Source organism: Lithobates pipiens, unplaced genomic scaffold (assembly GCF_037356315.1).
Source record: "Lithobates pipiens isolate NorthernLeopardFrog02 unplaced genomic scaffold, aLitPip1_a1.2 Scaffold_8, whole genome shotgun sequence".
In the NCBI taxonomy this organism is placed as follows: Eukaryota; Metazoa; Chordata; class Amphibia; order Anura; family Ranidae; genus Lithobates; species Lithobates pipiens.
In genome coordinates this window covers 609,561,536-609,587,896 of record NW_027507903.1, presented here as the reverse complement: position 1 = coordinate 609,587,896, position 26,361 = coordinate 609,561,536, and the positions used below count along the sequence as shown (strand labels likewise).

The window sequence follows — 26,361 nt, the reverse complement described above, 5'->3', positions numbered from 1 at the left end:
AACCATATCTGCTAAAGATTGTGGGAAAACAAAAAGTTAGCTGACGCCACAAGCCCTGGAGCCTCTCTGCACGCTTATGTTAGAACCCGAGGTAAGACATGTATTCTTCGGGAAAGAAAAACAACCCATAACGCCTTGCAAAGCACCTTCTGACCCTTGCAGGTTTTACATGCTTGATTCTTATTAATTTGAGGCTTTGCAACCCTCCACCCAATGCTATGAGCCCAGGAGTGGAGCTTCTTCCAGGCCTACGGCACATGCTCTTTGGGTTTGGCTGTTCACCCAGCCTTCTGAGGGTGATCGGGAGCCTGCGTGGGTGGGAGCCGGAATGGAATGATGGGACAACGCGGAGGGGCCAGAGGAGCCTGGCTTGGGTGGGTGACGATGAAAACCAACATGACCCCGACGTAATTTGAACACGCAACCTTCTGATCTGGAGTCAGACGCGCTACCGTTGCGCCACGAGGTCAGCTGTGGTGGCTCTGGAAAGCTTTAGGCTACTCCAGCGTCAATTCTTCAGCGGTTGCCCACAGATTGACCTGGTTGCCCTGATAGCCCTGTGCCAGCTTTGGCCAGCTCTCCCTATGCAAGTTTCGGCCGGTTAGCTCAGTTGGTTAGAGCGGTGTGCTAATAACGCCAAGGTCTGGGGTTCGATCCCCGTACGGGCCATTGCCCTTTTATTCCAACCGCGGTGGATTCCTATGGCCGTCGGCGCTTGGCCTAGTTTTCTTTAACCTACTCAACGGATAGCAAAGATGCCTATTTCGCTAGTGGCGCAGCTTAATTATGTCCCAGCTTAATCATGTCCCACAACACCTCAAGGCTCCAAGATCCAGAACCATATCTGCTAAAGATTGTGGGAAAACAAAAAGTTAGCTGACGCCACAAGCCCTGGAGCCTCTCTGCACGCTTATGTTAGAACCCGAGGTAAGACATGTATTCTTCGGGAAAGAAAAACAACCCATAATGCCTTGCAAAGCACCTTCTGACCCTTGCAGGTTTTACATGCTTGATTCTTATTAATTTGAGGCTTTGCAACCCTCCACCCAATGCTATGAGCCCAGGAGTGGAGCTTCTTCCAGGCCTACGGCACATGCTCTTTGGGTTTGGCTGTTCACCCAGCCTTCTGAGGGTGATCGGGAGCCTGCGTGGGTGGGAGCCGGAATGGAATGATGGGACAACGCGGAGGGGCCAGAGGAGCCTGGCTTGGGTGGGTGACGATGATAACCAACATGACCCCGACGTGATTTGAACACGCAACCTTCTGATCTGGAGTCAGACGCGCTACCGTTGCGCCACGAGGTCAGCTGTGATGCCTCTGGAAAGCTTTAGGCTACTCCGGCGTCAATTCTTCAGCGGTTGCCCACAGATTGACCTGGTTGCCCTGATAGCCCTGTGCCAGCTTTGGCCGGCTCTCCCTATGCAAGTTTCGGCCGGTTAGCTCAGTTGGTTAGAGCGTGGTGCTAATAACGCCAAGGTCGCGGGTTCGATCCCCGTACGGGCCATTGCCCTTTTATTCCAACCGCGGTGGATTCCTATGGCCGTCGGCGCTTGGCCTAGTTTTCTTTAACCTACTCAACGGATAGCAAAGATGCCTATTTCGCTAGTGGCGCAGCTTAATTATGTCCCAGCTTAATTATGTCCCACAACACCTCAAGGCTCCAAGATCCAGAACCATATCTGCTAAAGATTGTGGGAAAACAAAAAGTTAGCTGACGCCACAAGCCCTGGAGCCTCTCTGCACGCTTATGTTAGAACCCGAGGTAAGACATGTATTCTTCGGGAAAGAAAAACAACCCATAACGCCTTGCAAAGCACCTTCTGACCCTTGCAGGTTTTACATGCTTGATTCTTATTAATTTGAGGCTTTGCAACCCTCCACCCAATGCTATGAGCCCAGGAGTGGAGCTTCTTCCAGGCCTACGGCACATGCTCTTTGGGTTTGGCTGTTCACCCAGCCTTCTGAGGGTGATCGGGAGCCTGCGTGGGTGGGAGCCGGAATGGAATGATGGGACAACGCGGAGGGGCCAGAGGAGCCTGGCTTGGGTGGGTGACGATGAAAACCAACATGACCCCGACGTGATTTGAACACGCAACCTTCTGATCTGGAGTCAGACGCGCTACCGTTGCGCCACGAGGTCAGCTGTGGTGGCTCTGGAAAGCTTTAGGCTACTCCGGTGTCAATTCTTCAGCGGTTGCCCACAGATTGACCTGGTTGCCCTGATAGCCCTGTGCCAGCTTTGGCCGGCTCTCCCTGTGCCAGCTTTGGCCGGCTCTCCCTATGCAAGTTTTGGCCGGTTAGCTCAGTTGGTTAGAGCGTGGTGCTAATAACGCCAAGGTCGCGGGTTCGATCCCCGTACGGGCCATTGCCCTTTTATTCCAACCGCGGTGGATTCCTATGGCCGTCGGCGCTTGGCCTAGTTTTCTTTAACCTACTCAACGGATAGCAAAGATGCCTATTTCGCTAGTGGCGCAGCTTAATTATGTCCCAGCTTAATTATGTCCCACAACACCTCAAGGCTCCAAGATCCAGAACCATATCTACTAAAGATTGTGGGAAAACAAAAAGTTAGCTGACGCCACAAGCCCTGGAGCCTCTCTGCACGCTTATGTTAGAACCCGAGGTAAGACATGTATTCTTCGGGAAAGAAAAACAACCCATAACGCCTTGCAAAGCACCTTCTGACCCTTGCAGGTTTTACATGCTTGATTCTTATTAATTTGAGGCTTTGCAACCCTCCACCCAATGCTATGAGCCCAGGAGTGGAGCTTCTTCCAGGCCTACGGCACATGCTCTTTGGGTTTGGCTGTTCACCCAGCCTTCTGAGGGTGATCGGGAGCCTGCGTGGGTGGGAGCCGGAATGGAATGATGGGACAACGCGGAGGGGCCAGAGGAGCCTGGCTTGGGTGGGTGACGATGAAAACCAACATGACCCCGACGTGATTTGAACACGCAACCTTCTGATCTGGAGTCAGACGCGCTACCGTTGCGCCACGAGGTCAGCTGTGGTGGCTCTGGAAAGCTTTAGGCTACTCCGGCGTCAATTCTTCAGCGGTTGCCCACAGATTGACCTGGTTGCCCTGATAGCCCTGTGCCAGCTTTGGCCGGCTCTCCCTATGCAAGTTTCGGCCGGTTAGCTCAGTTGGTTAGAGCGTGGTGCTAATAACGCCAAGGTCGCGGGTTCGATCCCCGTACGGGCCATTGCCCTTTTATTCCAACCGCGGTGGATTCATATGGCCGTCGGCGCTTGGCCTAGTTTTCTTTAACCTACTCAACGGATAGCAAAGATGCCTATTTCGCTAGTGGCGCAGCTTAATTATGTCCCAGCTTAATTATGTCCCACAACACCTCAAGGCTCCAAGATCCAGAACCATATCTGCTAAAGATTGTGGGAAAACAAAAAGTTAGCTGACGCCACAAGCCCTGGAGCCTCTCTGCACGCTTATGTTAGAACCCGAGGTAAGACATGTATTCTTCGGGAAAGAAAAACAACCCATAACGCCTTGCAAAGCACCTTCTGACCCTTGCAGGTTTTACATGCTTGATTCTTATTAATTTGAGGCTTTGCAACCCTCCACCCAATGCTATGAGCCCAGGAGTGGAGCTTCTTCCAGGCCTACGGCACATGCTCTTTGGGTTTGGCTGTTCACCCAGCCTTCTGAGGGTGATCGGGAGCCTGCGTGGGTGGGAGCCGGAATGGAATGATGGGACAACGCGGAGGGGCCAGAGGAGCCTGGCTTGGGTGGGTGACGATGAAAACCAACATGACCCCGACGTGATTTGAACACGCAACCTTCTGATCTGGAGTCAGACGCGCTACCGTTGAGCCACAAGGTCAGCTGTGGTGGCTCTGGAAAGCTTTAGGCTACTCCGGCGTCAATTCTTCAGCGGTTGCCCACAGATTGACCTGGTTGCCCTGATAGCCCTGTGCCAGCTTTGGCCGGCTCTCCCTATGCAAGTTTCGGCCGGTTAGCTCAGTTGGTTAGAGCGTGGTGCTAATAACGCCAAGGTCGCGGGTTCGATCCCTGTACGGGCCATTGCCCTTTTATTCCAACCGCGGTGGATTCCTATGGCCGTCGGCGCTTGGCCTAGTTTTCTTTAACCTACTCAACGGATAGCAAAGATGCCTATTTCGCTAGTGGCGCAGCTTAATTATGTCCCAGCTTAATTATGTCCCACAACACCTCAAGGCTCCAAGATCCAGAACCATATCTGCTAAAGATTGTGGGAAAACAAAAAGTTAGCTGACGCCACAAGCCCTGGAGCCCCTCTGCACGCTTATGTTAGAACCCGAGGTAAGACATGTATTCTTCGGGAAAGAAAAACAACCCATAACGCCTTGCAAAGCACCTTCTGACCCTTGCAGGTTTTACATGCTTGATTCTTATTAATTTGAGGCTTTGCAACCCTCCACCCAATGCTATGAGCCCAGGAGTGGAGCTTCTTCCAGGCCTACGGCACATGCTCTTTGGGTTTGGCTGTTCACCCAGCCTTCTGAGGGTGATCGGGAGCCTGCGTGGGTGGGAGCCGGAATGGAATGATGGGACAACGTGGAGGGGCCAGAGGAGCCTGGCTTGGGTGGGTGACGATGAAAACCAACATGACCCCGACGTGATTTGAACACACAACCTTCTGATCTGGAGTCAGACGCGCTACCGTTGCGCCACGAGATCAGCTGTGGTGGCTCTGGAAAGCTTTAGGCTACTCCGGCGTCAATTCTTCAGCGGTTGCCCACAGATTGACCTGGTTGCCCTGATAGCCCTGTGCCAGCTTTGGCCGGCTCTCCCTATGCAAGTTTTGGCCGGTTAGCTCAGTTGGTTAGAGCGTGGTGCTAATAACGCCAAGGTCGCGGGTTCGATCCCCGTACGGGCCATTGCCCTTTTATTCCAACCGCGGTGGATTCCTATGGCCGTCGGCGCTTGGCCTAGTTTTCTTTAACCTACTCAACGGATAGCAAAGATGCCTATTTCGCTAGTGGCGCAGCTTAATTATGTCCCAGCTTAATTATGTCCCACAACACCTCAAGGCTCCAAGATCCAGAACCATATCTGCTAAAGATTGTGGGAAAACAAAAAGTTAGCTGACGCCACAAGCCCTGGAGCCTCTCTGCACGCTTATGTTAGAACCCGAGGTAAGACATGTATTCTTCGGGAAAGAAAAACAACCCATAACGCCTTGCAAAGCACCTTCTGACCCTTGCAGGTTTTACATGCTTGATTCTTATTAATTTGAGGCTTTGCAACCCTCCACCCAATGCTATGAGCCCAGGAGTGGAGCTTCTTCCAGGCCTACGGCACATGCTCTTTGGGTTTGGCTGTTCACCCAGCCTTCTGAGGGTGATCGGGAGCCTGCGTGGGTGGGAGCCGGAATGGAATGATGGGACAACGCGGAGGGACCAGAGGAGCCTGGCTTGGGTGGGTGACGATGAAAACCAACATGCCCCCGACTTGATATGAACACGCAACCTTCTGATCTGGAGTCAGACGCGCTACCGTTGCGCCACGAGGTCAGCTGTGGTGGCTCTGGAAAGCGTTAGGCTACTCCGGCGTCAATTCTTCAGCGGTTGCCCACAGATTGACCTGGTTGCCCTGATAGCCCTGTGCCAGCTTTGGCCGGCTCTCCCTATGCAAGTTTCGGCCGGTTAGCTCAGTTGGTTAGAGCGTGGTGCTAATAACGCCAAGGTCGTGGGTTCGATCCCCGTACGGGCCATTGCCCTTTTATTCCATCCGCGGTGGATTCCTATGGCCGTCGGCGCTTGGCCTAGTTTTCTTTAACCTACTCAACGGATAGCAAAGATGCCTATTTCGCTAGTGGCGCAGCTTAATTATGTCCCAGCTTAATTATGTCCCACAACACCTCAAGGCTCCAAGATCCAGAACCATATCTGCTAAAGATTGTGGGAAAACAAAAAGTTAGCTGACGCCACAAGCCCTGGAGCCTCTCTGCACGCTTATGTTAGAACCCGAGGTAAGACATGTATTCTTCGGGAAAGAAAAACAACCCATAACGCCTTGCAAAGCACCTTCTGACCCTTGCAGGTTTTACATGCTTGATTCTTATTAATTTGAGGCTTTGCAACCCTCCACCCAATGCTATGAGCCCAGGAGTGGAGCTTCTTCCAGGCCTACGGCACATGCTCTTTGGGTTTGGCTGTTCACCCAGCCTTCTGAGGGTGATCGGGAGCCTGCGTGGGTGGGAGCCGGAATGGAATGATGGGACAACGCGGAGGGGCCAGAGGAGCCTGGCTTGGGTGGGTGACGATGAAAACCAACATGACCCCGACGTGATTTGAACACGCAACCTTCTGATCTGGAGTCAGACGCGCTACCGTTGCGCCACGAGGTCAGCTGTGGTGGCTCTGGAAAGCTTTAGGCTACTCCGGCGTCAATTCTTCAGCGGTTGCCCACAGATTGACCTGGTTGCCCTGATAGCCCTGTGCCAGCTTTGGCCGGCTCTCCCTATGCAAGTTTCGGCCGGTTAGCTCAGTTGGTTAGAGCGTGGTGCTAATAACGCCAAGGTCGCGGGTTCGATCCCCGTACGGGCCATTGCCCTTTTATTCCAACCGCGGTGGATTCATATGGCCGTCGGCGCTTGGCCTAGTTTTCTTTAACCTACTCAACGGATAGCAAAGATGCCTATTTCGCTAGTGGCGCAGCTTAATTATGTCCCAGCTTAATTATGTCCCACAACACCTCAAGGCTCCAAGATCCAGAACCATATCTGCTAAAGATTGTGGGAAAACAAAAAGTTAGCTGACGCCACAAGCCCTGGAGCCTCTCTGCACGCTTATGTTAGAACCCGAGGTAAGACATGTATTCTTCGGGAAAGAAAAACAACCCATAACGCCTTGCAAAGCACCTTCTGACCCTTGCAGGTTTTACATGCTTGATTCTTATTAATTTGAGGCTTTGCAACCCTCCACCCAATGCTATGAGCCCAGGAGTGGAGCTTCTTCCAGGCCTACGGCACATGCTCTTTGGGTTTGGCTGTTCACCCAGCCTTCTGAGGGTGATCGGGAGCCTGCGTGGGTGGGAGCCGGAATGGAATGATGGGACAACGCGGAGGGGCCAGAGGAGCCTGGCTTGGGTGGGTGACGATGAAAACCAACATGACCCCGACGTGATTTGAACACGCAACCTTCTGATCTGGAGTCAGACGCGCTACCGTTGAGCCACAAGGTCAGCTGTGGTGGCTCTGGAAAGCTTTAGGCTACTCCGGCGTCAATTCTTCAGCGGTTGCCCACAGATTGACCTGGTTGCCCTGATAGCCCTGTGCCAGCTTTGGCCGGCTCTCCCTATGCAAGTTTCGGCCGGTTAGCTCAGTTGGTTAGAGCGTGGTGCTAATAACGCCAAGGTCGCGGGTTCGATCCCTGTACGGGCCATTGCCCTTTTATTCCAACCGCGGTGGATTCCTATGGCCGTCGGCGCTTGGCCTAGTTTTCTTTAACCTACTCAACGGATAGCAAAGATGCCTATTTCGCTAGTGGCGCAGCTTAATTATGTCCCAGCTTAATTATGTCCCACAACACCTCAAGGCTCCAAGATCCAGAACCATATCTGCTAAAGATTGTGGGAAAACAAAAAGTTAGCTGACGCCACAAGCCCTGGAGCCCCTCTGCACGCTTATGTTAGAACCCGAGGTAAGACATGTATTCTTCGGGAAAGAAAAACAACCCATAACGCCTTGCAAAGCACCTTCTGACCCTTGCAGGTTTTACATGCTTGATTCTTATTAATTTGAGGCTTTGCAACCCTCCACCCAATGCTATGAGCCCAGGAGTGGAGCTTCTTCCAGGCCTACGGCACATGCTCTTTGGGTTTGGCTGTTCACCCAGCCTTCTGAGGGTGATCGGGAGCCTGCGTGGGTGGGAGCCGGAATGGAATGATGGGACAACGTGGAGGGGCCAGAGGAGCCTGGCTTGGGTGGGTGACGATGAAAACCAACATGACCCCGACGTGATTTGAACACACAACCTTCTGATCTGGAGTCAGACCCGCTACCGTTGCGCCACGAGATCAGCTGTGGTGGCTCTGGAAAGCTTTAGGCTACTCCGGCGTCAATTCTTCAGCGGTTGCCCACAGATTGACCTGGTTGCCCTGATAGCCCTGTGCCAGCTTTGGCCGGCTCTCCCTATGCAAGTTTTGGCCGGTTAGCTCAGTTGGTTAGAGCGTGGTGCTAATAACGCCAAGGTCGTGGGTTCGATCCCCGTACGGGCCATTGCCCTTTTATTCCAACCGCGGTGGATTCCTATGGCCGTCGGCGCTTGGCCTAGTTTTCTTTAACCTACTCAACGGATAGCAAAGATGCCTATTTCGCTAGTGGCGCAGCTTAATTATGTCCCAGTTTAATTATGTCCCACAACACCTCAAGGCTCCAAGATCCAGAACCATATCTGCTAAAGATTGTGGGAAAACAAAAAGTTAGCTGACGCCACAAGCCCTGGAGCCTCTCTGCACGCTTATGTTAGAACCCGAGGTAAGACATGTATTCTTCGGGAAAGAAAAACAACCCATAACGCCTTGCAAAGCACCTTCTGACCCTTGCAGGTTTTACATGCTTGATTCTTATTAATTTGAGGCTTTGCAACCCTCCACCCAATGCTATGAGCCCAGGAGTGGAGCTTCTTCCAGGCCTACGGCACATGCTCTTTGGGTTTGGCTGTTCACCCAGCCTTCTGAGGGTGATCGGGAGCCTGCGTGGGTGGGAGCCGGAATGGAATGATGGGACAACGCGGAGGGACCAGAGGAGCCTGGCTTGGGTGGGTGACGATGAAAACCAACATGCCCCCGACGTGATATGAACACGCAACCTTCTGATCTGGAGTCAGACGCGCTACCGTTGCGCCACGAGGTCAGCTGTGGTGGCTCTGGAAAGCGTTAGGCTACTCCGGCGTCAATTCTTCAGCGGTTGCCCACAGATTGACCTGGTTGCCCTGATAGCCCTGTGCCAGCTTTGGCCGGCTCTCCCTATGCAAGTTTCGGCCGGTTAGCTCAGTTGGTTAGAGCGTGGTGCTAATAACGCCAAGGTCGTGGGTTCCATCCCCGTACGGGCCATTGCCCTTTTATTCCATCCGCGGTGGATTCCTATGGCCGTCGGCGCTTGGCCTAGTTTTCTTTAACCTACTCAACGGATAGCAAAGATGCCTATTTCGCTAGTGGCGCAGCTTAATTATGTCCCAGCTTAATTATGTCCCACAACACCTCAAGGCTCCAAGATCCAGAACCATATCTGCTAAAGATTGTGGGAAAACAAAAAGTTAGCTGACGCCACAAGCCCTGGAGCCTCTCTGCACGCTTATGTTAGAACCCGAGGTAAGACATGTATTCTTCGGGAAAGAAAAACAACCCATAACGCCTTGCAAAGCACCTTCTGACCCTTGCAGGTTTTACATGCTTGATTCTTATTAATTTGAGGCTTTGCAACCCTCCACCCAATGCTATGAGCCCAGGAGTGGAGCTTCTTCCAGGCCTACGGCACATGCTCTTTGGGTTTGGCTGTTCACCCAGCCTTCTGAGGGTGATCGGGAGCCTGCGTGGGTGGGAGCCGGAATGGAATGATGGGACAACGCGGAGGGGCCAGAGGAGCCTGGCTTGGGTGGGTGACGATGAAAACCAACATGACCCCGACGTGATTTGAACACGCAACCTTCTGATCTGGAGTCAGACGCGCTACCGTTGCGCCACGAGGTCAGCTGTGGTGGCTCTGGAAAGCTTTAGGCTACTCCGGCGTCAATTCTTCAGCGGTTGCCCACAGATTGACCTGGTTGCCCTGATAGCCCTGTGCCAGCTTTGGCCGGCTCTCCCTATGCAAGTTTCGGCCGGTTAGCTCAGTTGGTTAGAGCGTGGTGCTAATAACGCCAAGGTCGCGGGGTCGATCCCCGTACGGGCCATTGCCCTTTTATTCCAACCGCGGTGGATTCCTATGGCCGTCGGCGCTTGGCCTAGTTTTCTTTAACCTACTCAACGGATAGCAAAGATGCCTATTTCGCTAGTGGCGCAGCTTAATTATGTCCCAGCTTAATCATGTCCCACAACACCTCAAGGCTCCAAGATCCAGAACCATATCTGCTAAAGATTGTGGGAAAACAAAAAGTTAGCTGACGCCACAAGCCCTGGAGCCTCTCTGCACGCTTATGTTAGAACCCGAGGTAAGACATGTATTCTTCGGGAAAGAAAAACAACCCATAACGCCTTGCAAAGCACCTTCTGACCCTTGCAGGTTTTACATGCTTGATTCTTATTAATTTGAGGCTTTGCAACCCTCCACCCAATGCTATGAGCCCAGGAGTGGAGCTTCTTCCAGGCCTACGGCACATGCTCTTTGGGTTTGGCTGTTCACCCAGCCTTCTGAGGGTGATCGGGAGCCTGCGTGGGTGGGAGCCGGAATGGAATGATGGGACAACGCAGAGGGGCCAGAGGAGCCTGGCTTGGGTGGGTGACGATGAAAACCAACATGACCCCGACGTGATTTGAACACGCAACCTTCTGATCTGGAGTCAGACGCGCTACCGTTGCGCCACGAGGTCAGCTGTGGTGGCTCTGGAAAGCTTTAGGCTACTCCGGCGTCAATTCTTCAGCGGTTGCCCACAGATTGACCTGGTTGCCCTGATAGCCCTGTGCCAGCCCTGTGCCAGCCCTGTGCCAGCCCTGTGCCAGCTTTGGCCGGCTCTCCCTATGCAAGTTTCGGCCGGTTAGCTCAGTTGGTTAGAGCGTGGTGCTAATAACGCCAAGGTCGCGGGTTCGATCCCCGTACGGGCCATTGCCCTTTTATTCCAACCGCGGTGGATTCCTATGGCCGTCGGTGCTTGGCCTAGTTTTCTTTAACCTACTCAACTGATAGCAAAGATGCCTATTTCGCTAGTGGCGCAGCTTAATTATGTCCCAGCTTAATTATGTCCCACAACACCTCAAGGCTCCAAGATCCAGAACCATATCTGCTAAAGATTGTGGGAAAACAAAAAGTTAGCTGACGCCACAAGCCCTGGAGCCCCTCTGCACGCTTATGTTAGAACCCGAGGTAAGACATGTATTCTTCGGGAAAGAAAAACAACCCATAACGCCTTGCAAAGCACCTTCTGACCCTTGCAGGTTTTACATGCTTGATTCTTATTAATTTGAGGCTTTGCAACCCTCCACCCAATGCTATGAGCCCAGGAGTGGAGCTTCTTCCAGGCCTACGGCACATGCTCTTTGGGTTTGGCTGTTCACCCAGCCTTCTGAGGGTGATCGGGAGCCTGCGTGGGTGGGAGCCGGAATGGAATGATGGGACAACGTGGAGGGGCCAGAGGAGCCTGGCTTGGGTGGGTGACGATGAAAACCAACATGACCCCGACGTGATTTGAACACACAACCTTCTGATCTGGAGTCAGACGCGCTACCGTTGCGCCACGAGATCAGCTGTGGTGGCTCTGGAAAGCTTTAGGCTACTCCGGCGTCAATTCTTCAGCGGTTGCCCACAGATTGACCTGGTTGCCCTGATAGCCCTGTGCCAGCTTTGGCCGGCTCTCCCTGTGCAAGTTTCGGCCGGTTAGCTCAGTTGGTTAGAGCGTGGTGCTAATAACGCCAAGGTCGTGGGTTCGATCCCCGTACGGGCCATTGCCCTTTTATTCCATCCGCGGTGGATTCCTATGGCCGTCGGCGCTTGGCCTAGTTTTCTTTAACCTACTCAACGGATAGCAAAGATGCCTATTTCGCTAGTGGCGCAGCTTAATTATGTCCCAGCTTAATTATGTCCCACAACACCTCAAGGCTCCAAGATCCAGAACCATATCTGCTAAAGATTGTGGGAAAACAAAAAGTTAGCTGACGCCACAAGCCCTGGAGCCTCTCTGCACGCTTATGTTAGAACCCGAGGTAAGACATGTATTCTTCGGGAAAGAAAAACAACCCATAACGCCTTGCAAAGCACCTTCTGACCCTTGCAGGTTTTACATGCTCGATTCTTATTAATTTGAGGCTTTGCAACCCTCCACCCAATGCTATGAGCCCAGGAGTGGAGCTTCTTCCAGGCCTAAGGCACATGCTCTTTGGGTTTGGCTGTTCACCCAGCCTTCTGAGGGTGATCGGGAGCCTGCGTGGCTGGGAGCCGGAATGGAATGATGGGACAACGCAGAGGGGCCAGAGGAGCCTGGCTTGGGTGGGTGACGATGAAAACCAACATGCCCCCGACGTGATTTGAACACGCAACCTTCTGATCTGGAGTCAGACGCGCTACCGTTGCGCCACGAGGTCAGCTGTGGTGGCTCTGGAAAGCTTTAGGCTACTCCGGCGTCAATTCTTCAGCGGTTGCCCACAGATTGACCTGGTTGCCCTGATAGCCCTGTGCCAGCTTTGGCCGGCTCTCCCTATGCAAGTTTCGGCCGGTTAGCTCAGTTGGTTAGAGCGTGGTGCTAATAATGCCAATGTCGCGGGTTCGATCCCCGTACGGGCCATTGCCCTTTTATTCCAACCGCGGTGGATTCCTATGGCCGTCGGCGCTTGGCCTAGTTTTCTTTAACCTACTCAACGGATAGCAAAGATGCCTATTTCGCTAGTGGCGCAGCTTAATTATGTCCCAGCTTAATTATGTCCCACAACACCTCAAGGCTCCAAGATCCAGAACCATATCTGCTAAAGATTGTGGGAAAACAAAAAGTTAGCTGACGCCACAAGCCCTGGAGCCTCTCTGCACGCTTATGTTAGAACCCGAGGTAAGACATGTATTCTTCGGGAAAGAAAAACAACCCATAACGCCTTGCAAAGCACCTTCTGACCCTTGCAGGTTTTACATGCTTGATTCTTATTAATTTGAGGCTTTGCAACCCTCCACCCAATGCTATGAGCCCAGGAGTGGAGCTTCTTCCAGGCCTACGGCACATGCTCTTTGGGTTTGGCTGTTCACCCAGCCTTCTGAGGGTGATCGGGAGCCTGCGTGGGTGGGAGCCGGAATGGAATGATGGGACAACGCGGAGGGGCCAGAGGAGCCTGGCTTGGGTGGGTGACGATGAAAACCAACATGACCCCGACGTGATTTGAACACGCAACCTTCTGATCTGGAGTCAGACGCGCTACCGTTGCGCCACGAGGTCAGCTGTGGTGGCTCTGGAAAGCTTTAGGCTACTCCGGCGTCAATTCTTCAGCGGTTGCCCACAGATTGACCTGGTTGCCCTGATAGCCCTGTGCCAGCTTTGGCCGGCTCTCCCTATGCAAGTTTCGGCCGGTTAGCTCAGTTGGTTAGAGCGTGGTGCTAATAATGCCAATGTCGCGGGTTCGATCCCCGTACGGGCCATTGCCCTTTTATTCCAACCGCGGTGGATTCCTATGGCCGTCGGCGCTTGGCCTAGTTTTCTTTAACCTACTCAACGGATAGCAAAGATGCCTATTTCGCTAGTGGCGCAGCTTAATTATGTCCCAGCTTAATTATGTCCCACAACACCTCAAGGCTCCAAGATCCAGAACCATATCTGCTAAAGATTGTGGGAAAACAAAAAGTTAGCTGACGCCACAAGCCCTGGAGCCTCTCTGCACGCTTATGTTAGAACCCGAGGTAAGACATGTATTCTTCGGGAAAGAAAAACAACCCATAACGCCTTGCAAAGCACCTTCTGACCCTTGCAGGTTTTACATGCTTGATTCTTATTAATTTGAGGCTTTGCAACCCTCCACCCAATGCTATGAGCCCAGGAGTGGAGCTTCTTCCAGGCCTACGGCACATGCTCTTTGGGTTTGGCTGTTCACCCAGCCTTCTGAGGGTGATCGGGAGCCTGCGTGGGTGGGAGCCGGAATGGAATGATGGGACAACGCGGAGGGGCCAGAGGAGCCTGGCTTGGGTGGGTGACGATGAAAACCAACATGACCCCGACGTGATTTGAACACGCAACCTTCTGATCTGGAGTCAGACGCGCTACCGTTGCGCCACGAGGTCAGCTGTGGTGGCTCTGGAAAGCTTTAGGCTACTCCGGCGTCAATTCTTCAGCGGTTGCCCACAGATTGACCTGGTTGCCCTGATAGCCCTGTGCCAGCTTTGGCCGGCTCTCCCTATGCAAGTTTCGGCCGGTTAGCTCAGTTGGTTAGAGCGTGGTGCTAATAACGCCAAGGTCGCGGGTTCGATCCCCGTACGGGCCATTGCCCTTTTATTCCAACCGCGGTGGATTCCTATGGCCGTCGGCGCTTGGCCTAGTTTTCTTTAACCTACTCAACGGATAGCAAAGATGCCTATTTCGCTAGTGGCGCAGCTTAATTATGTCCCAGCTTAATTATGTCCCACAACACCTCAAGGCTCCAAGATCCAGAACCATATCTGCTAAAGATTGTGGGAAAACAAAAAGTTAGCTGACGCCACAAGCCCTGGAGCCTCTCTGCACGCTTATGTTAGAACCCGAGGTAAGACATGTATTCTTCGGGAAAGAAAAACAACCCATAACGCCTTGCAAAGCACCTTCTGACCCTTGCAGGTTTTACATGCTTGATTCTTATTAATTTGAGGCTTTGCAACCCTCCACCCAATGCTATGAGCCCAGGAGTGGAGCTTCTTCCAGGCCTACGGCACATGCTCTTTGGGTTTGGCTGTTCACCCAGCCTTCTGAGGGTGATCGGGAGCCTGCGTGGGTGGGAGCCGGAATGGAATGATGGGACAACGCGGAGGGGCCAGAGGAGCCTGGCTTGGGTGGGTGACGATGAAAACCAACATGACCCCGACGTGATTTGAACACGCAACCTTCTGATCTGGAGTCAGACGCGCTACCGTTGCGCCACGAGGTCAGCTGTGGTGGCTCTGGAAAGCTTTAGGCTACTCCGGCGTCAATTCTTCAGCGGTTGCCCACAGATTGACCTGGTTGCCCTGATAGCCCTGTGCCAGCTTTGGCCGGCTCTCCCTATGCAAGTTTCGGCCGGTTAGCTCAGTTGGTTAGAGCGTGGTGCTAATAATGCCAATGTCGCGGGTTCGATCCCCGTACGGGCCATTGCCCTTTTATTCCAACCGCGGTGGATTCCTATGGCCGTCGGCGCTTGGCCTAGTTTTCTTTAACCTACTCAACGGATAGCAAAGATGCCTATTTCGCTAGTGGCGCAGCTTAATTATGTCCCAGCTTAATTATGTCCCACAACACCTCAAGGCTCCAAGATCCAGAACCATATCTGCTAAAGATTGTGGGAAAACAAAAAGTTAGCTGACGCCACAAGCCCTGGAGCCTCCCTGCACGCTTATGTTAGAACCCGAGGTAAGACATGTATTCTTCGGGAAAGAAAAACAACCCATAACGCCTTGCAAAGCACCTTCTGACCCTTGCAGGTTTTACATGCTTGATTCTTATTAATTTGAGGCTTTGCAACCCTCCACCCAATGCTATGAGCCCAGGAGTGGAGCTTCTTCCAGGCCTACGGCACATGCTCTTTGGGTTTGGCTGTTCACCCAGCCTTCTGAGGGTGATCGGGAGCCTGTGTGGGTGGGAGCCGGAATGGAATGATGGGACAACGCGGAGGGGCCAGAGGAGCCTGGCTTGGGTGGGTGACGATGAAAACCAACATGACCCCGACGTGATTTGAACACGCAACCTTCTGATCTGGAGTCAGACGCGCTACCGTTGCGCCACGAGGTCAGCTGTGGTGGCTCTGGAAAGCTTTAGGCTACTCCGGCGTCAATTCTTCAGCGGTTGCCCACAGATTGACCTGGTTGCCCTGATAGCCCTGTGCCAGCTTTGGCCGGCTCTCCCTATGCAAGTTTCGGCCGGTTAGCTCAGTTGGTTAGAGCGTGGTGCTAATAACGCCAAGGTCGCGGGTTCGATCCCCGTACGGGCCATTGCCCTTTTATTCCAACCGCGGTGGATTCCTATGGCCGTCGGCGCTTGGCCTAGTTTTCTTTAACCTACTCAACGGATAGCAAAGATGCCTATTTCGCTAGTGGCGCAGCTTAATTATGTCCCAGCTTAATCATGTCCCACAACACCTCAAGGCTCCAAGATCCAGAACCATATCTGCTAAAGATTGTGGGAAAACAAAAAGTTAGCTGACGCCACAAGCCCTGGAGCCTCTCTGCACGCTTATGTTAGAACCCGAGGTAAGACATGTATTCTTCGGGAAAGAAAAACAACCCATAACGCCTTGCAAAGCACCTTCTGACCCTTGCAGGTTTTACATGCTTGATTCTTATTAATTTGAGGCTTTGCAACCCTCCACCCAATGCTATGAGCCCAGGAGTGGAGCTTCTTCCAGGCCTACGGCACATGCTCTTTGGGTTTGGCTGTTCACCCAGCCTTCTGAGGGTGATCGGGAGCCTGCGTGGGTGGGAGCCGGAATGGAATGATGGGACAACGCAGAGGGGCCAGAGGAGCCTGGCTTGGGTGGGTGACGATGAAAACCAACATGACCCCGACGTGATTTGAACACGCAACCTTCTGATCTGGAGTCAGACGCGCTACCGTTGCGCCACGAGGTCAGCTGTGGTGGCTCTGGAAAGCTTTAGGCTACTCCGGCGTCAATTCTTCAGCGGTTGCCCACAGATTGACCTGGTTGCCCTGATAGCCCTGTGCCAGCCCTGTGCCAGCCCTGTGCCAGCCCTGTGCCAGCTTTGGCCGGCTCTCCCTATGCAAGTTTCGGCCGGTTAGCTCAGTTGGTTAGAGCGTGGTGCTAATAACGCCAAGGTCGCGGGTTCGATCCCCGTACGGGCCATTGCCCTTTTATTCCAACCGCGGTGGATTCCTATGGCCGTCGGTGCTTGGCCTAGTTTTCTTTAACCTACTCAACTGATAGCAAAGATGCCTATTTCGCTAGTGGCGCAGCTTAATTATGTCCCAGCTTAATTATGTCCCACAACACCTCAAGGCTCCAAGATCCAGAACCATATCTGCTAAAGATTGTGGGAAAACAAAAAGTTAGCTGACGCCACAAGCCCTGGAGCCCCTCTGCACGCTTATGTTAGAACCCGAGGTAAGACATGTATTCTTCGGGAAAGAAAAACAACCCATAACGCCTTGCAAAGCACCTTCTGACCCTTGCAGGTTTTACATGCTTGATTCTTATTAATTTGAGGCTTTGCAACCCTCCACCCAATGCTATGAGCCCAGGAGTGGAGCTTCTTCCAGGCCTACGGCACATGCTCTTTGGGTTTGGCTGTTCACCCAGCCTTCTGAGGGTGATCGGGAGCCTGCGTGGGTGGGAGCCGGAATGGAATGATGGGACAACGTGGAGGGGCCAGAGGAGCCTGGCTTGGGTGGGTGACGATGAAAACCAACATGCCCCCGACGTGATATGAACACGCAACCTTCTGATCTGGAGTCAGACGCGCTACCGTTGCGCCACGAGGTCAGCTGTGGTGGCTCTGGAAAGCTTTAGGCTACTCCGGCGTCAATTCTTCAGCGGTTGCCCACAGATTGACCTGGTTGCCCTGATAGCCCTGTGCCAGCTTTGGCCGGCTCTCCCTATGCAAGTTTCGGCCGGTTAGCTCAGTTGGTTAGAGCGTGGTGCTAATAACGCCAAGGTCGTGGGTTCGATCCCCGTACGGGCCATTGCCCTTTTATTCCATCCGCGGTGGATTCCTATGGCCGTCGGCGCTTGGCCTAGTTTTCTTTAACCTACTCAACGGATAGCAAAGATGCCTATTTCGCTAGTGGCGCAGCTTAATTATGTCCCAGCTTAATTATGTCCCACAACACCTCAAGGCTCCAAGATCCAGAACCATATCTGCTAAAGATTGTGGGAAAACAAAAAGTTAGCTGACGCCACAAGCCCTGGAGCCTCTCTGCACGCTTATGTTAGAACCCAAGGTAAGACATGTATTCTTCGGGAAAGAAAAACAACCCATAACGCCTTGCAAAGCACCTTCTGACCCTTGCAGGTTTTACATGCTTGATTCTTATTAATTTGAGGCTTTGCAACCCTCCACCCAATGCTATGAGCCCAGGAGTGGAGCTTCTTCCAGGCCTACGGCACATGCTCTTTGGGTTTGGCTGTTCACCCAGCCTTCTGAGGGTGATCGGGAGCCTGCGTGGGTGGGAGCCGGAATGGAATGATGGGACAACGCGGAGGGGCCAGAGGAGCCTGGCTTGGGTGGGTGACGATGAAAACCAACATGACCCCGACGTGATTTGAACACGCAACCTTCTGATCTGGAGTCAGACGCGCTACCGTTGCGCCACGAGGTCAGCTGTGGTGGCTCTGGAAAGCTTTAGGCTACTCCGGCGTCAATTCTTCAGCGGTTGCCCACAGATTGACCTGGTTGCCCTGATAGCCCTGTGCCAGCTTTGGCCGGCTCTCCCTATGCAAGTTTCGGCCGGTTAGCTCAGTTGGTTAGAGCGTGGTGCTAATAACGCCAAGGTCGCGGGTTCGATCCCCGTACGGGCCATTGCCCTTTTATTCCAACCGCGGTGGATTCCTATGGCCGTCGGCGCTTGGCCTAGTTTTCTTTAACCTACTCAACGGATAGCAAAGATGCCTATTTCGCTAGTGGCGCAGCTTAATTATGTCCCAGCTTAATCATGTCCCACAACACCTCAAGGCTCCAAGATCCAGAACCATATCTGCTAAAGATTGTGGGAAAACAAAAAGTTAGCTGACGCCACAAGCCCTGGAGCCTCTCTGCACGCTTATGTTAGAACCCGAGGTAAGACATGTATTCTTCGGGAAAGAAAAACAACCCATAACGCCTTGCAAAGCACCTTCTGACCCTTGCAGGTTTTACATGCTTGATTCTTATTAATTTGAGGCTTTGCAACCCTCCACCCAATGCTATGAGCCCAGGAGTGGAGCTTCTTCCAGGCCTACGGCACATGCTCTTTGGGTTTGGCTGTTCACCCAGCCTTCTGAGGGTGATCGGGAGCCTGCGTGGGTGGGAGCCGGAATGGAATGATGGGACAACGCAGAGGGGCCAGAGGAGCCTGGCTTGGGTGGGTGACGATGAAAACCAACATGACCCCGACGTGATTTGAACACGCAACCTTCTGATCTGGAGTCAGACGCGCTACCGTTGCGCCACGAGGTCAGCTGTGGTGGCTCTGGAAAGCTTTAGGCTACTCCGGCGTCAATTCTTCAGCGGTTGCCCACAGATTGACCTGGTTGCCCTGATAGCCCTGTGCCAGCTTTGGCCGGCTCTCCCTATGCAAGTTTCGGCCGGTTAGCTCAGTTGGTTAGAGCGTGGTGCTAATAATGCCAATGTCGTGGGTTCGATCCCCGTACGGGCCATTGCCCTTTTATTCCAACCGCGGTGGATTCCTATGGCCGTCGGCGCTTGGCCTAGTTTTCTTTAACCTACTCAACGGATAGCAAAGATGCCTATTTCGCTAGTGGCGCAGCTTAATTATGTCCCAGCTTAATTATGTCCCACAACACCTCAAGGCTCCAAGATCCAGAACCATATCTGCTAAAGATTGTGGGAAAACAAAAAGTTAGCTGACGCCACAAGCCCTGGAGCCTCTCTGCACGCTTATGTTAGAACCCGAGGTAAGACATGTATTCTTCGGGAAAGAAAAACAACCCATAACGCCTTGCAAAGCACCTTCTGACCCTTGCAGGTTTTACATGCTTGATTCTTATTAATTTGAGGCTTTGCAACCCTCCACCCAATGCTATGAGCCCAGGAGTGGAGCTTCTTCCAGGCCTACGGCACATGCTCTTTGGGTTTGGCTGTTCACCCAGCCTTCTGAGGGTGATCGGGAGCCTGCGTGGGTGGGAGCCGGAATGGAATGATGGGACAACGCGGAGGGGCCAGAGGAGCCTGGCTTGGGTGGGTGACGATGAAAACCAACATGACCCCGACGTGATTTGAACACGCAACCTTCTGATCTGGAGTCAGACGCGCTACCGTTGCGCCACGAGGTCAGCTGTGGTGGCTCTGGAAAGCTTTAGGCTACTCCGGCGTCAATTCTTCAGCGGTTGCCCACAGATTGACCTGGTTGCCCTGATAGCCCTGTGCCAGCTTTGGCCGGCTCTCCCTATGCAAGTTTCGGCCGGTTAGCTCAGTTGGTTAGAGCGTGGTGCTAATAACGCCAAGGTCGCGGGTTCGATCCCCGTACGGGCCATTGCCCTTTTATTCCAACCGCGGTGGATTCCTATGGCCGTCGGCGCTTGGCCTAGTTTTCTTTAACCTACTCAACGGATAGCAAAGATGCCTATTTCGCTAGTGGCGCAGCTTAATTATGTCCCAGCTTAATTATGTCCCACAACACCTCAAGGCTCCAAGATCCAGAACCATATCTGCTAAAGATTGTGGGAAAACAAAAAGTTAGCTGACGCCACAAGCCCTGGAGCCTCTCTGCACGCTTATGTTAGAACCCGAGGTAAGACATGTATTCTTCGGGAAAGAAAAACAACCCATAACGCCTTGCAAAGCACCTTCTGACCCTTGCAGGTTTTACATGCTTGATTCTTATTAATTTGAGGCTTTGCAACCCTCCACCCAATGCTATGAGCCCAGGAGTGGAGCTTCTTCCAGGCCTACGGCACATGCTCTTTGGGTTTGGCTGTTCACCCAGCCTTCTGAGGGTGATCGGGAGCCTGCGTGGGTGGGAGCCGGAATGGAATGATGGGACAACGCGGAGGGGCCAGAGGAGCCTGGCTTGGGTGGGTGACGATGAAAACCAACATGACCCCGACGTGATTTGAACACGCAACCTTCTGATCTGGAGTCAGACGCGCTACCGTTGCGCCACGAGGTCAGCTGTGGTGGCTCTGGAAAGCTTTAGGCTACTCCGGCGTCAATTCTTCAGCGGTTGCCCACAGATTGACCTGGTTGCCCTGATAGCCCTGTGCCAGCTTTGGCCGGCTCTCCCTATGCAAGTTTCGGCCGGTTAGCTCAGTTGGTTAGAGCGTGGTGCTAATAATGCCAATGTCGCGGGTTCGATCCCCGTACGGGCCATTGCCCTTTTATTCCAACCGCGGTGGATTCCTATGGCCGTCGGCGCTTGGCCTAGTTTTCTTTAACCTACTCAACGGATAGCAAAGATGCCTATTTCGCTAGTGGCGCAGCTTAATTATGTCCCAGCTTAATTATGTCCCACAACACCTCAAGGCTCCAAGATCCAGAACCATATCTGCTAAAGATTGTGGGAAAACAAAAAGTTAGCTGACGCCACAAGCCCTGGAGCCTCCCTGCACGCTTATGTTAGAACCCGAGGTAAGACATGTATTCTTCGGGAAAGAAAAACAACCCATAACGCCTTGCAAAGCACCTTCTGACCCTTGCAGGTTTTACATGCTTGATTCTTATTAATTTGAGGCTTTGCAACCCTCCACCCAATGCTATGAGCCCAGGAGTGGAGCTTCTTCCAGGCCTACGGCACATGCTCTTTGGGTTTGGCTGTTCACCCAGCCTTCTGAGGGTGATCGGGAGCCTGCGTGGGTGGGAGCCGGAATGGAATGATGGGACAACGCGGAGGGGCCAGAGGAGCCTGGCTTGGGTGGGTGACGATGAAAACCAACATGACCCCGACGTGATTTGAACACGCAACCTTCTGATCTGGAGTCAGACGCGCTACCGTTGCGCCACGAGGTCAGCTGTGGTGGCTCTGGAAAGCTTTAGGCTACTCCGGCGTCAATTCTTCAGCGGTTGCCCACAGATTGACCTGGTTGCCCTGATAGCCCTGTGCCAGCTTTGGCCGGCTCTCCCTATGCAAGTTTCGGCCGGTTAGCTCAGTTGGTTAGAGCGTGGTGCTAATAATGCCAATGTCGCGGGTTCGATCCCCGTACGGGCCATTGCCCTTTTATTCCAACCGCGGTGGATTCCTATGGCCGTCGGCGCTTGGCCTAGTTTTCTTTAACCTACTCAACGGATAGCAAAGATGCCTATTTCGCTAGTGGCGCAGCTTAATTATGTCCCAGCTTAATTATGTCCCACAACACCTCAAGGCTCCAAGATCCAGAACCATATCTGCTAAAGATTGTGGGAAAACAAAAAGTTAGCTGACGCCACAAGCCCTGGAGCCTCTCTGCACGCTTATGTTAGAACCCGAGGTAAGACATGTATTCTTCGGGAAAGAAAAACAACCCATAACGCCTTGCAAAGCACCTTCTGACCCTTGCAGGTTTTACATGCTTGATTCTTATTAATTTGAGGCTTTGCAACCCTCCACCCAATGCTATGAGCCCAGGAGTGGAGCTTCTTCCAGGCCTACGGCACATGCTCTTTGGGTTTGGCTGTTCACCCAGCCTTCTGAGGGTGATCGGGAGCCTGCGTGGGTGGGAGCCGGAATGGAATGATGGGACAACGCGGAGGGGCCAGAGGAGCCTGGCTTGGGTGGGTGACGATGAAAACCAACATGACCCCGACGTGATTTGAACACGCAACCTTCTGATCTGGAGTCAGACGCGCTACCGTTGCGCCACGAGGTCAGCTGTGGTGGCTCTGGAAAGCTTTAGGCTACTCCGGCGTCAATTCTTCAGCGGTTGCCCACAGATTGACCTGGTTGCCCTGATAGCCCTGTGCCAGCTTTGGCCGGATCTCCCTATGCAAGTTTCGGCCGGTTAGCTCAGTTGGTTAGAGCGTGGTGCTAATAACGCCAAGGTCGCGGGTTCGATCCCCGTACGGGCCATTACCCTTTTATTCCAACCGCGGTGGATTCCTATGGCCGTCGGCGCTTGGCCTAGTTTTCTTTAACCTACTCAACGGATAGCAAAGATGCCTATTTCGCTAGTGGCGCAGCTTAATTATGTCCCAGCTTAATTATGTCCCACAGCACCTCAAGGCTCCAAGATTCAGAACCATATCTGCTAAAGATTGTGGGAAAACAAAAAGTTAGCTGACGCCACAAGCCCTGGAGCCTCTCTGCACGCTTATGTTAGAACCCGAGGTAAGACATGTTTTTTTCGGGAAAGAAAAACAACCCATAACGCCTTGCAAAGCACCTTCTGACCCTTGCAGGTTTTACATGCTTGATTCTTATTAATTTGAGGCTTTGCAACCCTCCACCCAATGCTATGAGCCCAGGAGTGGAGCTTCTTCCAGGCCTACGGCACATGCTCTTTGGGTTTGGCTGTTCACCCAGCCTTCTGAGGGTGATCGGGAGCCTGCGTGGGTGGGAGCCGGAATGGAATGATGGGACAATGCGGAGGGGCCAGAGGAGCCTGGCTTGAGTGGGTGACGATGAAAACCAACATGACCCCGATGTGATTTGAACACGCAACCTTCTGATCTGGAGTCAGACGCGCTACCGTTGCGCCACAAGGTCAGCTGTGGTGGGTCTGGAAAGCTTTAGGCTACTCCGGCGTCAATTCTTCAGCGGTTGCCCACAGATTGACCTTGTTGCCCTGATAGCCCTGATAGCCCTGTGCCAGCCCTGTGCCAGCCCTGTGCCAGCTTTGGCCGGCTCTCCCTATGCAAGTTTCGGCCGGTTAGCTCAGTTGGTTAGAGCGTGGTGCTAATAACGCCAAGGTCGCGGGTTCGATCCCCGTACGGGCCATTGCCCTTTTATTCCAACCGCGGTGGATTCCTATGGCCGTCGGCGCTTGGCCTAGTTTTCTTTAACCTACTCAACGGATAGCAAAGATGCCTATTTCGCTAGTGGCGCAGCTTAATTATGTCCCAGCTTAATTATGTCCCACAACACCTCAAGGCTCCAAGATCCAGAACCATATCTGCTAAAGATTGTGGGAAAACAAAAAGTTAGCTGACGCCACAAGCCCTGGAGCCTCTCTGCACGCTTATGTTAGAACCCGAGGTAAGACATGTATTCTTCGGGAAAGAAAAACAACCCATAACGCCTTGCAAAGCACCTTCTGACTCTTGCAGGTTTTACATGCTTGATTCTTATTAATTTGAGGCTTTGCAACCCTCCACCCAATGCTATGAGCCCAGGAGTGGAGCTTCTATCAGGCCTACGGCACCATGCTCTTTGGGTTTGGCTGTTCACCCAGCCTTCTGAGGGTGATCGGGAGCCGGAATGGAATGATGGGACAACGCGGAGGGGCCAGAGGAGCCTGGCTTGGGTGGGTGACGATGAAAACCAACATGACCCCGACGTGATATGAACACGCAACCTTCTGATCTGGAGTCAGACGCGCTACCGTTGCGCCACGAGGTCAGCTGTGGTGGCTCTGGAAAGCTATAGGCTACTCCGGCGTCAATTCTTCAGCGGTTGCCCACAGATTGACCTGGTTGCCCTGATAGCCCTGTGCCAGCTTTGGCCGGCTCTCCATATGCAAGTTTCGGCTGGTTAGCTCAGTTGGTTAGAGCGTGGTGCTAATAACGCCAAGGTCGCGGGTTCGATCCCCGTACGGGCCATTGCCCTTTTATTCCAACCGCGGTGGATTCCTATGGCCGTCGGCGCTTGGCCTAGTTTTCTTTAACCTACTCAACGGATAGCAAAGATGCCTATTTCGCTAGTGGCGCAGCTTAATTATGTCCCAGCTTAATTATGTCCCACAACACCTCAAGGCTCCAAGATCCAGAACCATATCTGCTAAAGATTGTGGGAAAACAAAAAGTTAGCTGACGCCACAAGCCCTGGAGCCTCTCTGCACGCTTATGTTAGAACCCGAGGTAAGACATGTATTCTTCGGGAAAGAAAAACAACCCATAACGCCTTGCAAAGCACCTTCTGACCCTTGCAGGTTTTACATGCTTGATTCTTATTAATTTGAGGCTTTGCAACCCTCCACCCAATGCTATGAGCCCAGGAGTGGAGCTTCTTCCAGGCCTACGGCACATGCTTTTTGGGTTTGGCTGTTCACCCAGCCTTCTGAGGGTGATCGGGAGCCTGCGTGGGTGGGAGCCGGAATGGAATGATGGGACAACGCGGAGGGGCCAGAGGAGCCTGGCTTGGGTGGGTGACGATGAAAACCAACATGACCCCGACGTGATTTGAACACGCAACCTTCTGATCTGGAGTCAGACGCGCTACCGTTGCGCCACGAGGTCAGCTGTGGTGGCTCTGGAAAGCTTTAGGCTACTCCAGCGTCAATTCTTCAGCGGTTGCCCACAGATTGACCTGGTTGCCCTGATAGCCCTGTGCCAGCTTTGGCCGGCTCTCCCTATGCAAGTTTCGGCCGGTTAGCTCAGTTGGTTAGAGCGTGGTGCTAATAACGCCAAGGTCGCGGGTTCGATCCCCGTATGGGCCATTGCCCTTTTATTCCAACCGCGGTGGATTCCTATGGCCGTCGGCGCTTGGCCTAGTTTTCTTTAACCTACTCAACGGATAGCAAAGATGCCTATTTCGCTAGTGGCGCAGCTTAATTATGTCCCAGCTTAATTATGTCCCACAACACCTCAAGGCTCCAAGATCCAGAACCATATCTGCTAAAGATTGTGGGAAAACAAAAAGTTAGCTGACGCCACAAGCCCTGGAGCCTCTCTGCACGCTTATGTTAGAACCCGAGGTAAGACATGTATTCTTCGGGAAAGAAAAACAACCCATAACGCCTTGCAAAGCACCTTCTGACCCTTGCAGGTTTTACATGCTTGATTCTTATTAATTTGAGGCTTTGCAACCCTCCACCCAATGCTATGAGCCCAGGAGTGGAGCTTCTTCCAGGCCTGCGGCACATGCTCTTTGGGTTTGGCTGTTCACCCAGCCTTCTGAGGGTGATCGGGAGCCTGCGTGGGTGGGAGCCGGAATGGAATGATGGGACAACGCGGAGGGGCCAGAGGAGCCTGGCTTGGGTGGGTGACGATGAAAACCAACATGACCCCGACGTGATTTGAACACGCAACCTTCTGATCTGGAGTCAGACGCGCTACCGTTGCGCCACGAGGTCAGCTTTGGTGGCTCTGGAAAGCTTTAGGCTACTCCGGCGTCAATTCTTCAGCGGTTGCCCACAGATTGACCTGGTTGCCCTGATAGCCCTGTGCCAGCTTTGGCCGGCTCTCCCTATGCAAGTTTCGGCCGGTTAGCTCAGTTGGTTAGAGCGTGGTGCTAATAACGCCAAGGTCGCGGGTTCGATCCCCGTACGGGCCATTGCCCTTTTTTTCCAACCGCGGTGGATTCCTATGGCCGTCGGCGCTTGGCCTAGTTTTCTTTAACCTACTCAACGGATAGCAAAGATGCCTATTTCGCTAGTGGCGCAGCTTAATTATGTCCCAGCTTAATTATGTCCCACAACACCTCAAGGCTCCAAGATCCAGAACCATATCTGCTAAAGATTGTGGGAAAACAAAAAGTTAGCTGACGCCACAAGCCCTGGAGCCTCTCTGCACGCTTATGTTAGAACCCGAGGTAAGACATGTATTCTTCGGGAAAGAAAAACAACCCATAACGCCTTGCAAAGCACCTTCTGACCCTTGCAGGTTTTACATGCTTGATTCTTATTAATTTGAGGCTTTGCAACCCTCCACCCAATGCTATGAGCCCAGGAGTGGAGCTTCTTCCAGGCCTACGGCACATGCTCTTTGGGTTTGGCTGTTCACCCAGCCTTCTGAGGGTGATCGGGAGCCTGCGTGGGTGGGAGCCGGAATGGAATGAT

General features: G+C 52.9%; 34 non-coding genes across 34 annotated transcripts; 15 read left to right on the top strand and 19 right to left on the bottom strand.

The window, feature by feature from the left end:
- Positions 1-1,233: 1,233 nt before the first annotated feature.
- On the bottom strand, positions 1,234-1,305 carry TRNAW-CCA (transfer RNA tryptophan (anticodon CCA)). Its single transcript has one exon. It is a non-coding gene; the product is annotated as a tRNA-Trp (tRNA).
- A 126-nt stretch (positions 1,306-1,431) lies between these two features.
- On the top strand, positions 1,432-1,505 carry TRNAI-AAU (transfer RNA isoleucine (anticodon AAU)). Its single transcript has one exon. It is a non-coding gene; the product is annotated as a tRNA-Ile (tRNA).
- A 564-nt stretch (positions 1,506-2,069) lies between these two features.
- Positions 2,070-2,141, bottom strand: TRNAW-CCA (transfer RNA tryptophan (anticodon CCA)). Its single transcript has one exon. It is a non-coding gene; the product is annotated as a tRNA-Trp (tRNA).
- A 151-nt stretch (positions 2,142-2,292) lies between these two features.
- Positions 2,293-2,366, top strand: TRNAI-AAU (transfer RNA isoleucine (anticodon AAU)). Its single transcript has one exon. It is a non-coding gene; the product is annotated as a tRNA-Ile (tRNA).
- Positions 2,367-2,930: 564 nt separating this feature from the next.
- On the bottom strand, positions 2,931-3,002 carry TRNAW-CCA (transfer RNA tryptophan (anticodon CCA)). Its single transcript has one exon. It is a non-coding gene; the product is annotated as a tRNA-Trp (tRNA).
- A 126-nt stretch (positions 3,003-3,128) lies between these two features.
- TRNAI-AAU (transfer RNA isoleucine (anticodon AAU)) lies at positions 3,129-3,202 on the top strand. The gene has a single exon. It is a non-coding gene; the product is annotated as a tRNA-Ile (tRNA).
- A 1,598-nt stretch (positions 3,203-4,800) lies between these two features.
- TRNAI-AAU (transfer RNA isoleucine (anticodon AAU)) lies at positions 4,801-4,874 on the top strand. The gene has a single exon. It is a non-coding gene; the product is annotated as a tRNA-Ile (tRNA).
- A 1,400-nt stretch (positions 4,875-6,274) lies between these two features.
- Positions 6,275-6,346, bottom strand: TRNAW-CCA (transfer RNA tryptophan (anticodon CCA)). Its single transcript has one exon. It is a non-coding gene; the product is annotated as a tRNA-Trp (tRNA).
- Positions 6,347-6,472: 126 nt separating this feature from the next.
- TRNAI-AAU (transfer RNA isoleucine (anticodon AAU)) lies at positions 6,473-6,546 on the top strand. The gene has a single exon. It is a non-coding gene; the product is annotated as a tRNA-Ile (tRNA).
- A 3,072-nt stretch (positions 6,547-9,618) lies between these two features.
- TRNAW-CCA (transfer RNA tryptophan (anticodon CCA)) lies at positions 9,619-9,690 on the bottom strand. The gene has a single exon. It is a non-coding gene; the product is annotated as a tRNA-Trp (tRNA).
- A 764-nt stretch (positions 9,691-10,454) lies between these two features.
- On the bottom strand, positions 10,455-10,526 carry TRNAW-CCA (transfer RNA tryptophan (anticodon CCA)). Its single transcript has one exon. It is a non-coding gene; the product is annotated as a tRNA-Trp (tRNA).
- A 159-nt stretch (positions 10,527-10,685) lies between these two features.
- On the top strand, positions 10,686-10,759 carry TRNAI-AAU (transfer RNA isoleucine (anticodon AAU)). The gene has a single exon. It is a non-coding gene; the product is annotated as a tRNA-Ile (tRNA).
- Positions 10,760-12,995: 2,236 nt separating this feature from the next.
- Positions 12,996-13,067, bottom strand: TRNAW-CCA (transfer RNA tryptophan (anticodon CCA)). The gene has a single exon. It is a non-coding gene; the product is annotated as a tRNA-Trp (tRNA).
- Positions 13,068-13,831: 764 nt separating this feature from the next.
- Positions 13,832-13,903, bottom strand: TRNAW-CCA (transfer RNA tryptophan (anticodon CCA)). The gene has a single exon. It is a non-coding gene; the product is annotated as a tRNA-Trp (tRNA).
- A 126-nt stretch (positions 13,904-14,029) lies between these two features.
- On the top strand, positions 14,030-14,103 carry TRNAI-AAU (transfer RNA isoleucine (anticodon AAU)). The gene has a single exon. It is a non-coding gene; the product is annotated as a tRNA-Ile (tRNA).
- A 564-nt stretch (positions 14,104-14,667) lies between these two features.
- TRNAW-CCA (transfer RNA tryptophan (anticodon CCA)) lies at positions 14,668-14,739 on the bottom strand. Its single transcript has one exon. It is a non-coding gene; the product is annotated as a tRNA-Trp (tRNA).
- A 764-nt stretch (positions 14,740-15,503) lies between these two features.
- Positions 15,504-15,575, bottom strand: TRNAW-CCA (transfer RNA tryptophan (anticodon CCA)). Its single transcript has one exon. It is a non-coding gene; the product is annotated as a tRNA-Trp (tRNA).
- Positions 15,576-15,701: 126 nt separating this feature from the next.
- On the top strand, positions 15,702-15,775 carry TRNAI-AAU (transfer RNA isoleucine (anticodon AAU)). Its single transcript has one exon. It is a non-coding gene; the product is annotated as a tRNA-Ile (tRNA).
- A 564-nt stretch (positions 15,776-16,339) lies between these two features.
- On the bottom strand, positions 16,340-16,411 carry TRNAW-CCA (transfer RNA tryptophan (anticodon CCA)). The gene has a single exon. It is a non-coding gene; the product is annotated as a tRNA-Trp (tRNA).
- A 159-nt stretch (positions 16,412-16,570) lies between these two features.
- On the top strand, positions 16,571-16,644 carry TRNAI-AAU (transfer RNA isoleucine (anticodon AAU)). Its single transcript has one exon. It is a non-coding gene; the product is annotated as a tRNA-Ile (tRNA).
- Positions 16,645-18,044: 1,400 nt separating this feature from the next.
- On the bottom strand, positions 18,045-18,116 carry TRNAW-CCA (transfer RNA tryptophan (anticodon CCA)). Its single transcript has one exon. It is a non-coding gene; the product is annotated as a tRNA-Trp (tRNA).
- A 126-nt stretch (positions 18,117-18,242) lies between these two features.
- Positions 18,243-18,316, top strand: TRNAI-AAU (transfer RNA isoleucine (anticodon AAU)). Its single transcript has one exon. It is a non-coding gene; the product is annotated as a tRNA-Ile (tRNA).
- Positions 18,317-18,880: 564 nt separating this feature from the next.
- On the bottom strand, positions 18,881-18,952 carry TRNAW-CCA (transfer RNA tryptophan (anticodon CCA)). The gene has a single exon. It is a non-coding gene; the product is annotated as a tRNA-Trp (tRNA).
- Positions 18,953-19,716: 764 nt separating this feature from the next.
- TRNAW-CCA (transfer RNA tryptophan (anticodon CCA)) lies at positions 19,717-19,788 on the bottom strand. Its single transcript has one exon. It is a non-coding gene; the product is annotated as a tRNA-Trp (tRNA).
- A 126-nt stretch (positions 19,789-19,914) lies between these two features.
- On the top strand, positions 19,915-19,988 carry TRNAI-AAU (transfer RNA isoleucine (anticodon AAU)). Its single transcript has one exon. It is a non-coding gene; the product is annotated as a tRNA-Ile (tRNA).
- Positions 19,989-20,552: 564 nt separating this feature from the next.
- TRNAW-CCA (transfer RNA tryptophan (anticodon CCA)) lies at positions 20,553-20,624 on the bottom strand. The gene has a single exon. It is a non-coding gene; the product is annotated as a tRNA-Trp (tRNA).
- Positions 20,625-21,388: 764 nt separating this feature from the next.
- Positions 21,389-21,460, bottom strand: TRNAW-CCA (transfer RNA tryptophan (anticodon CCA)). The gene has a single exon. It is a non-coding gene; the product is annotated as a tRNA-Trp (tRNA).
- A 764-nt stretch (positions 21,461-22,224) lies between these two features.
- On the bottom strand, positions 22,225-22,296 carry TRNAW-CCA (transfer RNA tryptophan (anticodon CCA)). The gene has a single exon. It is a non-coding gene; the product is annotated as a tRNA-Trp (tRNA).
- Positions 22,297-22,422: 126 nt separating this feature from the next.
- Positions 22,423-22,496, top strand: TRNAI-AAU (transfer RNA isoleucine (anticodon AAU)). Its single transcript has one exon. It is a non-coding gene; the product is annotated as a tRNA-Ile (tRNA).
- Positions 22,497-23,289: 793 nt separating this feature from the next.
- TRNAI-AAU (transfer RNA isoleucine (anticodon AAU)) lies at positions 23,290-23,363 on the top strand. Its single transcript has one exon. It is a non-coding gene; the product is annotated as a tRNA-Ile (tRNA).
- Positions 23,364-24,748: 1,385 nt separating this feature from the next.
- On the bottom strand, positions 24,749-24,820 carry TRNAW-CCA (transfer RNA tryptophan (anticodon CCA)). Its single transcript has one exon. It is a non-coding gene; the product is annotated as a tRNA-Trp (tRNA).
- A 126-nt stretch (positions 24,821-24,946) lies between these two features.
- On the top strand, positions 24,947-25,020 carry TRNAI-AAU (transfer RNA isoleucine (anticodon AAU)). Its single transcript has one exon. It is a non-coding gene; the product is annotated as a tRNA-Ile (tRNA).
- Positions 25,021-25,584: 564 nt separating this feature from the next.
- TRNAW-CCA (transfer RNA tryptophan (anticodon CCA)) lies at positions 25,585-25,656 on the bottom strand. Its single transcript has one exon. It is a non-coding gene; the product is annotated as a tRNA-Trp (tRNA).
- Positions 25,657-25,782: 126 nt separating this feature from the next.
- Positions 25,783-25,856, top strand: TRNAI-AAU (transfer RNA isoleucine (anticodon AAU)). Its single transcript has one exon. It is a non-coding gene; the product is annotated as a tRNA-Ile (tRNA).
- The last annotated feature ends 505 nt before the right edge of the window (positions 25,857-26,361 follow it).